Raw genomic sequence first — 10,834 nt, forward strand, 5'->3', positions numbered from 1 at the left:
AAGTGATGCATTTTTGAATGTCAAATTTGAATACAAAAACTACAGTGTTAAGGAGTTAGAGATGTCGGTGTTGAACTGGGATGTACAAAGTTAAATATCACATGTTGAGGGTTAAAGACATGATTCTTGACAGTGTGGAGGAACAGCGGAACCTTGGGGTCCATGTACATAGATCCATCAAAGTTGCCACCCAAGCTGACAAGATTGTTAAGAAGGCGTATGATGTTTTGGCTTTCGTTAACAGGGGGATTGAGTTGAAGAGCTGCAAGGGTTAGCTACAGCTCTATAACATCCTGGTTCGAACACACTTGGAATATTGTGTCCAGTTCTGGTCACCTCATTATAGGAAGGATGTTGATGTTTTAGAGAGGGTGCAGAGGAGATTTCCCAGGATGCTGCCTGGTTTGGAGGGCATGTCTTATGGGGAAAGGTTGAGTGAGCTCGGGCTTTTCACACTGGAGAGAAGAAGGAAGAGAGGTGACTTGATAGAGGTGGACAAGGTAATGAGAGGCATAGAGAGAGTAGATAGACAGAGACTTTTCCCCAGGGGTGACATGGCTGTCACGAGGGGTCATAATTTTAAGGTGATTGGAGAAAGGTATAGGGGAGATGTTAGAGGCAGGTTCTTTACACAGAAAGCCAAAGAAGACTGTGTTATTGGTTACAACACAGAGTGAAGAACCATGTTTAGAGGTTTCCGAATTGGAAATGGGTGTGTGGAACACACTGCCAATGGTGGTAGTAGAGTCAGAGACATTAGACATTTAAGCGACTGCTGGAGAAGCACATGGATGGCAGTAAATTGAGGGGTGTGTAGGTTAGGGTGATCTTGGATTAAGATAAATGGTTGGCACAATATCATGGGCCGAAGGGCCTGTACTGTTATATACTGTTCTATGTTCTATGTTCTAAAGTGTTGGGTTCTGTGATGTCTGGGTTTACCTCCCTGAAGAAGCTTTTTAAGTTTAAATGCAAACACTTGTACAGTGAGAGGGCAGTGGCCAGTGTTTCCAGTTCAGCTTTGCTCTGGTCTGCTTTGGTTTTCACTGTCTGGTTGATCAGGAGCTGCTGCTCAATTTAAACTGGGGAACCCAAAGAAGCTGCTACAGTGGAAGGAGGTTTTGAGTTCAATCACTCTGCCATCTCTCGCTCTCTCTCTCTCTCTCTCTCTCCTGTAATAACCTGTGTCTGATTATACCTTTTTGCTGAGGGGGTGTTTATGGGGCTTGCTGCAAACATTTGGAACAGCATCATTAAGTTGCAATAGTTAATTGTGCTTTCAAACAGGTTAAATGATTCTGTATTTTGTTCTCTTAAATTTGTTTCATTTGGTACTCTGTAAATAAATTGTTTTGCTTGAAACTAAGGAATTGTGACCAGCTGCATCACTCCTGAAATCTCCACATTACACCTGCTTAAAACAACAAGAACAATTCGGGTCTGGGCTTCCTTCTTGAAATGTTTTGAGGGGGTCTGGCAAAGCCATTCCTGATGAAGGGCTTTTTCTCAAAATGTTGATTCTCCTGCTCCTCGGATGCTGCCTGACAGGCTGTGCTTTTCCAGCACCACCCTTTTTGACTCTGATCTCCAGCATCTTTTATATTCATTCACATGATGAAGGCATCTCTGGCTGGGTCAGCATTTATTGTCCATCCATTATAGCTCAGAGGGCAGTTTAGAGTCAACTGCATTGTGTTGGGTCTGGAGTCACATGTCGGCCAGATCAGGTAAGAATGGAAGTTTCCTTCTTTAAAGGACATTAGTGAACCAGATGGGTTTTTACAACAATCAGCAATGGATTGATGGTCATCATTAGACTCTTAATTCTGCAGTACTCACTTCCGCCTGATTTGATAAGGACTCCAGACAGAAAGAAATCTCACAGACTGTGTATTTTGACAGGGAAGGAAAGCCAAAGGAGACTGTGTTATTGGTTCCAATGCAGAGAAAAGATCCAAGTTCAGAGGATTCCAGATTGGACATTCCTCAAATCAAATTGGACAATGAGGGACTTGTCAAACATTGGGATAAATTGTTGAGTTACCTTCCAGAGGAGAATGGAAATGACCTGAAATAGTTATTACTATCACATGGAGAGAGATGTGGAAACAAGCTGGAAAATACTAATCTAATTATGCATGATGTAGATATAGGAGATGCTGTTCCGATTAAGCAACATCCTGAGAGGAGAACCGTCTCAAGTTGGCACAGGTTCAAAAGGAAATTGAAAGCATGCTGCAAGACAATATAATCAAAGGGAGTTACAGTAACTGGAGCTCACCCATAATAATGGTGCAAAAACCAGATGGTATCCAATGGTTATGTGTGGACTATCGCAAAGTCAATGCCATTACAAAGACTAATGCATATCTGATTCCACACTTGGAGGACTGTTTTGAAAAGGTGGGAGAAGTTGGACTTGCTCAGAGGAATACTGGCCGATACCTTTACCTTTTTCCAAAAGAGCAAAGGCAGTTTCAGCTTTTGTAACACCGAATGGACTCTACCAGTTTAAAGTCATGTACCATTTACATTTCAGAGACGACCCAATCAGGTCATTGCCACATTACCCAATTGTGTGTTATATGTTGATGACCTGATAAATTTTAACACATGGAAGGAACATTTGCAACATTTATCAGAAATGTTCGATTGACTCTGGAAGGCAGGCTTGGTGGTAAATCTAGCTAAAAGTGAATTTGTCAAAGCCCAAGTCACCTTCCTGGGCCATGTTATTGGACATGGACAAATGGCCCATGGAATGCAAAAACAAAAATAATTGGGGAGTTTCCCTTACCAGTGACAAAACGAGCAGTATGACAATTCCTTGGATTTTATCAGAAATTCGTTCTAAGTTTTAGCAATGTGGCTGCTCCACTCCCTGAATTGTTAAAGAAAGGTGAAAGGTTTCAGTGGACAGCAGACTATCAGAAGGTGTTGACACCCTGAAAGCTGTGTTAACCACTGCCCTGATATTAGCCACACCTGATTATTCAAGGTGGCTATCGATGCCAGTGATGTGGGTGTCAGTGCTGTGCTCTTACAGGAAGACGACGTGAAGATAGAATGACCTATCGGGTGTTTCTCCAGGAAGCTGAACATTCGTCAGCAGAAATATTCGACAGTTGAGAAGGAGACTTTGAGCTTGGTGTTGGCATCACAGCATTTCAGTGTTTATGTTACCAGTAACTTATCTGAGACAATCTTATACATTGACCATAACCCATTGAATATGGTGGAGAGGTTTAGGAACAAAAATGTCAGACTGTTTAGATGGAGCTTGTTGTTACAGCCATTCAATTTGAAAACGTGATTGCCGACACGTTGTCGAGACTTGAGTGAGAAATGGAGACATTCAGTAGCATGAGTAAAACAGACTGAAACAGAATGTAATTGTGCATATTTACATGGTTATTGTCAATGTAATGTATATGTGAGTTGGAGAGTACTAACAATTTAGGATTAAGGGTTTTTGGATATTGATAGTTCATTCTTTTTAAGGGGGGAGGGGTGATGATGCTGCTCCTTAAACAAGGTCGTGTTGTTCTTGGTTCTTTTTCTCAGAGAGGTCATAAAAGACACCGACTCCGAAAAGTCTAAGTTGAAGAGTTTTAGGGCCAGTTCAATTATAACTAACAAATACTGCTTCAAGCAAAAGGCTTTCAAGTGTCTTTATTTATTTATTTATTTATTTAATATTTTATTATATATTATATTATACTTATTATATTATGAAATACATAGCTTATTTACAATATTTACATATTTTTGAGGCACTGAGTGGGTCTGATAACTGAACAGACCCGATTGTACTTTGTACTTTGACATTATGACCTTAAACAGTGATCTTTCCCCACTGCACTTTGATAGCAGCTCCTTCAAGCTTTAGTCCGTCCCTCAGCACGTCGTCCTGGACCTTGGAGTGTACTATCTGCAACACTCGGCCAAGGTTAACTCTTTGTACTGGAAGACCAGCACGTTTCGGGCAGACCATCATTGAATTGATGGTCCTCCAGACACAGTCGGTGAGCATCCTGGGGAACAGACCGGGGAGCACAGGGTCCTGTGTCACTGAGCAGCTCAGGATGAACCTCAACAGAAACCACTGTATCTCTCTCCAACCTTTCTTTACAAAGACACATTCGAGAATGAAATGTGCAACAGCCTTTTCACCAGTGCAGCTGTTTTGTGGGTAGCATGCAGTCGTGCCCAGAGACTGGGAATGCCTGAAGGATTTGATGGGTAGTGCCTTTATCACCACCAGTTCAGCTACATCTTGGTGTTTGTTGGAAAGTTCTGGCAATCAGGCATTCTACAAATAATTTTGTTGAAATGTTTCTTTTATCATCATTCACTGTTCTTCAGTTCTATTATTGATTTGCAGATTTCCCACAGTTTATTGTGGACAGTCTCTGTCTTATCTCAATAAAGTTGAATTTTCCTAATTCTAAAACTCTCGTAGCTGTTTCATGCTTTTCACACTCAAATGTTCCATTTGAACTTGATCATGTTATGATCACTATTTGATAAATGCTCACACACAATTATCTGGCTAATTGTTCTGAAGAAGGGTCGCTGGACCCGAAACGTTAATTCTAATTTCTCTCCACAGCTGCTGCCAAGTCTGCTGAACTTTTCTGGCAATTTCTGTTTTTGTTTCTGATTTCCAGCATCTGCATGTCTTTAGTTTTTGTTCAGCTGGCTAATTATATCTGGCTCATTATTCATTACTAAATCCAATATTATCCGATGCTTGTCCTCTTGTTGCTTCTGAACACATTGCTGTAAGAACCTACCTCTGAATTGAATGATTTATAGTCACGTGTACCAAAATACAGTGAAAAGTTTTGTTTCTGAGCAGTACAGGCAGAGCATAGCAAGGATGTACAGATCAGAGATTGTAAAAAGACTTAGACAGAGGCAGAGGGCTATATTGCACGGGGTGTGTGCTAGGCAAGATCAACATTAGCAAGATCAGCGTTATTTGAGGTAAGAGAGTCCATCCATCAGCCTAATAACAGCCAGGAAGAAGCTGTTCCTGAACCTGCTGGTGCGGGTGTTCAGGATTCTGTATTTTCTGGCTGATGGAAGAGTTGTAGGAGATTGTTACACGCTTGTGATGGGTTTTTGATGATGGCAGCCCTTCTATGGTAGCTAGCCATGCAGATGGAGTCCATGCATGGGAGGTTGGCTTCCACCATGGTCTGGGCTGTGCACACAACTTTCTGTAGTTTCTTATGGTCCTGGGCAGAGCCGTTGCCGTACCAGGCCATGATGGTCCTGGGCAGAGAGCCGTTGCCGTACCAGGCCATGATGGTCCTGGGCAGAGCCATTGCCGTACCAGGCCGTGATGGTCCTGGGCAGAGCCGTTGCCGTACCAGGCCATGATGGTCCTGGGCAGAGAGCCATTGCCGTACCAGGCCGTGATGGTCCTGGGCAGAGCCGTTGCCGTACCAGGCCATGATGGTCCTGGGCAGAGAGCCGTTGCCGTACCAGGCCATGATGGTCCTGGGCAGAGAGCCGTTGCCGTACCAGGCCATGATGGTCCTGGGCAGAGAGCCGTTGCCGTACCAGGCCGTGATGCACCCGGATAGAGTTTCCTAAGGCTCCCGAGGGAAAAGAGGCATTGTTGTCCCTCCTTGACCATTCCATCTACATGGAAAATCCAGGGCAGGTTGTCAGTTATTGTCACTCTGAGGAATTTTACGCTCTCCACCCTCTCAACCTCAGCTTTGTTGATGTAGATGGAGGAATGTTCTCCTTCTTTCTTCCTGAGGTCAATGATCAGCTCTTTAGTTTTGCCATTATTGAGAGAGAGAGAGAGAGAGAGAGAGAGAGGTTGTTATCATTGCACCACATCACTAAGCTCTCTATCTCCCATCTATATTTTGACTTGTCGTTGGTAGATATCCATCCTACTATGTGGTGTCATCAGCAAACTTGTCAATGGCATTCATTCAAAATTTGAAAACACACTCGTGGGTCTACAGGGAATACAGGAGGGGACTGAGGATGCATCGGTGAGAGGCTCCAGCATTGACAATTATCATGGAGGTGCTGTTGTATATCTTCACTGACTGTAGTCAGTGGGTCAGGAAGCTGAGGATCCAGTTACAGAGGGCAGAGCAGAGACCCAGGTCTCAGAGTTTTGAGATTAGTCTAAAAGGGATATGATGTTGAAGGCAGCACTGTAGTCAATGGGCAGGAGTCTGACGTAGTGTCCTTATTATCCAGATACACTCATCCTTGGAGTATGGTTAGGGAAATGGCTTCCGCTGTGAATCTGTTACATCAGTCGGCAAACTGCATGGGATTGAGGCAGGCTGGGAGGCTGCAGTTGATATGTGCCATGACCAGTCTCATGAAGCATTCATGATCATAGAGGTCAGAGTCTCTGGGGGGTAGTCATTTGGCTGGTTGCATGTGCTTTCTCAGGTACTGGGATGATGGTGGTCAAGGGAAGCAGGTGGACTTCAGCTTGGAGGAGGGAGAGATTGAAGATGTCGGTGAATATCTCTGCCAGTTGGTCCGCACAGGATCTGAGTGCACGGCCTGGAGTCACCGTCACTTTCCTTGGATTGACTCCCAGGAAGTCGGATCTGACGTCTGCAAATGGTGACCAACTGGGGCTGTTAGGGGAGGTGCCACCAGGTCACTGGTATTCTGCTCAAACCGAGCTTGGAAAGGATTGAGTGCATCAGGCAGGGTTAGTGGATGTGTCTTTGCCCACTTCATTTTGTATCCTGTAACAATGTGTAGGCCTTCCCATTGGCCATGGGAGGAATTCACTATCTTTCTGGTAGATTGGGAAAACCAGACAAGCATCTATGTTCAAGTTAAAACCCCCATTTATACAACTCTGGCTTTGCTACACACTTGTAGAATCTCGCACTCCACAGCTGCTACAGGAGGTCTATACACAATGCTGGTTACAGTCTTAAATCCTGTACTATTGCTCAGTTCAACGCACCTGATCTTCACTGAATGTTCTTTCTCTTCCTCACCAAGGGAATAATCTTGTTTCTATTCAGGAAGGCTATTCCACTTCCCCTACCGTTCTTCCTGGTCATCCTGTAAACCTTGTAACATAGTAAATTTACTTCTCAAGCCCAACCATCCTGGAGTCATAATTCAGTAATAGCTACGATATCATAATCTCCTATTTGAATTTGTCCCTGCAGCTCATTTAACTAATTCCTTATGCTCTATGCAGACGACTAGAGAGCTCTCATTTTGGCCATTCCCTGTCACCTGACTCTCAGTATTTATAAGAGCATAAGAACCAGGAGCAGGAGTAGGCCATTCGGCCCATCAAGCCTGCCCCGGCATTCAATAAGATCATGGCTGATCTCTTCCTGGACCCAGCTCCACTTACCCGCCCTTTCACCGTAACCCTTAACTCCTTTACTGTTCAAAAACACTATCTCAACTTTAAAAACATTTACTGAAATAGCGTTGACTATTTCACTGGCCAGGGAATTCCATAGATATGATTTCTTCATCTGTTTATTATTTCTCACTTTAATACTCTTATACTTTTGCGATTACCTGCGGTACCTGAAGTAGGATTCCTGAATGTTTATTATTGTTGAATATGTGGCATGAATTTGAAACTGTACTGATTTCCCCTGAGTCCTCCCTTGTTCTTTTTTTCCACAGTTACTCATGGGACATGGGTATCACTGGCTGGGCCCAGCATTTATTGCCCATCCCTAGTTGCCCTTGAGAAGGTGTGAGTGAGCTGCCTCCTTGAGCCATTGTTGTAGGTTGACCCACAATGTTCTCAGAAAGAGAATTCCAAGGGACACTGAGGCAACAACAATATATTTCTAAGTCAAGATAGTGATTGGCTTGGAGGGAAACTTGCAGGGGATGGTCTTCCCATGTATCTGCTGCCCTTGCCCAGTCTTCCAATCTCAGCAAAGGATATGAGTCCACTTCTGTTAATAAATTGGAGCAGAATAGACAATTTAGTTCTTCGAGCCTCCTCTATCATTTCGTATGATGATGACTGATCATCCAATGCAGTACAGTATTCACCCATTCTGTTCCTGCATTCACCAATTTGATCTTCTTGACTGTAAAAACTATATCTAACTCTTTTTGGAAAACATTCAATGTTTTTTGTCTCGAGTACTTCCTATGGCAACAAAGTTACCAGACTCAACTCTCCCTGGCCAAAGAAATTTCTCCTCATCTCAGTCTGAAATGGCCCACCCCATACCCTGAGTCTGGATTTGTTGGTCATCAGGAATTTCCTTCCTTCGTTTCTGTTGTCTAACCTTGTTAGAATGTTATAGGGATCTATCATTCTTTCATTCTTTCAAAATCCAGTGAATAAAGTCCTAACTGATCCAGTCTCTCTTCATATGTCATTTCTGATATCCCAGGAATCAGACTAAGAAATCTTTTTTACACTCCCTCCATACTGAGAACATTCTTCCTCAGATAATCTGTATAACATCTCCTCCAAATCCTTCCCAGTCCATCTTTTAAACACTCTATACAGCCCTAGCTATTCAACACAGTAGGACCTGGTGCCAGCACATTTCAAGCGAAGCCTGTCTGACTGGAACATCTCTCGTCACCCTCAGTGCCAGTGCTAGTGGCTCAGAACTGAAATCCGTTCCTCCCACACCAATCTTTATGTTTCACATTTAATTCCTTGAATCACAGTTAGTATTCCTTAGATTATCATCTTGGATGTGGCACTTTTTAATTTAGCTTCTAACTGCTCAAACTCTTTCAGCAGAACCTCCGTTTCTGTCCTATAATTGTCACTACTCCCAAAGTGAACAACGACAATGACAACATAGAACATAGAACATTCCAGCACAGTACAGGCCCTTTGGCCCTCAATGTTGCGCAGACCTGTGAAGCCAATCTGACCTACACTATTCCATTTTAGATTAGATTCCCAATAATGTGGAAACAGGCCCTTCAGCCCAACCGGTCCACACCAACCCTCCGAAGAGTAACCCACCCAGACCCATTTCCCTCTGACTAATGCAGCTAACACTATGGGCAATTTAGCATGGCCAATTCACCACATCTTTGGATTGTGGTAGGAAACCGGAGCACCCAGAGGAAACCCACACAAACATGAGGAGAATGTGCAAACTCCACACAGACAGTTGCCCAAGGCGGGAATTGAACCTGGGTCCCTGACGCTTTGAGGCACCATGCCACCCAATTTTCATCCATACATTTATCCAATAACCATTTAAATGCCTCTAAATTTGATGAGTCTACTACTGTTGTAGGCAGGGCATCCCACGTCCCAACAACTCTCTGAGTAAAGAAACTACCTCAGATATAGGACAGATGTCAATCACCCAATTTAAAGCTATGCTCCTCGTGCTAGCCATCACTATCCGAGGAAAAAGGCTCTCACTGTCCATTCTATCTAATCCTCTGGTCATCTTGTATGTCTCTATTAGGTCACCTCTAAACCTTCTTCTCTCTAACGAAAACAGCCTCAAGTCCCTCAGCCTTTCCTCTTAAGACCTCCTCTCCATACCAGACAACATTCTAGTAAATCTCCCCTGCACCCTTTCCAAAGCTTCCACATCCTTCTTACAATGCTGAGACCAGAACTGTACACAATATTCCAAGTGCGGCTGCACCAGAGTTTTGTACAGCTGCAGCATGACCACATGACTCTGACACTCAATCCCTCTCCCAATAATAGTTCACACACCATTCGCCTTTTAAGAACATAGAACATTAACAATACAGTGCAGAATATGCCGTTTGGCCCTCAATATTGTGCCAACCTGTGAACTAATCTAAATCCATCCCCCTACACTATCCCATCATCATCCATCTTAACAACCCTACCAATCTGGGTGGCAACTTTCAGGGATCCATGTACCTGGACACCGAGATCTCTCTGCTCATCGACACTACCAAGAATCTTACCATTAGCCCAGTATTCTGCATTCCTGTTATTCCTTCCAAAGTGAATCACTTCACACTTTTCCACATTAAACTCCATTTGCCACCTCTCAGCCCAGCTCTGCAGATTATCTATGTCCCTCTGTAACCTATAACATCCTTCTACACTATCCACAACTCCATCGACCTTAGTGTCGTCCACAAATTTACTAACCTTCCACATCCTTCCACACACTCAACCAGGTCATTTATAAAAATGACAAACAGCAGTGTCCCCAAAACAGATCCTTGTGGTACCCCACTCATAACCAAACTCCAGGATGAATATTTCCCATCAACCACCACCCTTGTCTTCTTTCTGTACCTGAGGTGTAACTACCTCCCTATAACTCCTCTCAATTACCCCCTCAGCCTCCTGAATGATTTGAAGTTTATCCAGCTCCAATTCCCTAACACAATTTCCGAGGAGCATTTCCTACAGGTGACGTCAGTGGGGGCGCTAGTACATAAAACATAGAACAAAGAACATTACAGCGCAATACAGGCCCTTCGGCCCTTGATATTGCGCTGACCTGTGAGGAAAGGCTGAGAAACTTGAGGTTGTTTTCATTGGAGAGAAGAAGGTTGAGAGGTGATTTAATTGAATTATATAAGATAATCAGAGGGTTGGATAGAATGGACAGTGAGAGCCTTTTTCTTCAGATGATGATGGCTAGCACGAGGGGATATAGCTTCAAATTGATGGGTTGTGAAACCAATCTGAAGCCTACCTAACTACACTATTCCATTCTCATCCATATGGTTATCCAATGACCATTTAACTGCCTGTAAAGTTGGTGAGTCTACTACTGTTACAGACAGGCCGTTCCACACTCAACTACTCTCTGAGTAAAGAAACTACCTCTGACATCTGTCCTATATCTATCACTCCTCAATT

Source organism: Chiloscyllium punctatum, chromosome 15 (genome assembly GCF_047496795.1).
Source record: "Chiloscyllium punctatum isolate Juve2018m chromosome 15, sChiPun1.3, whole genome shotgun sequence".
Lineage (NCBI taxonomy): Eukaryota > Metazoa > Chordata > Chondrichthyes > Orectolobiformes > Hemiscylliidae > Chiloscyllium > Chiloscyllium punctatum.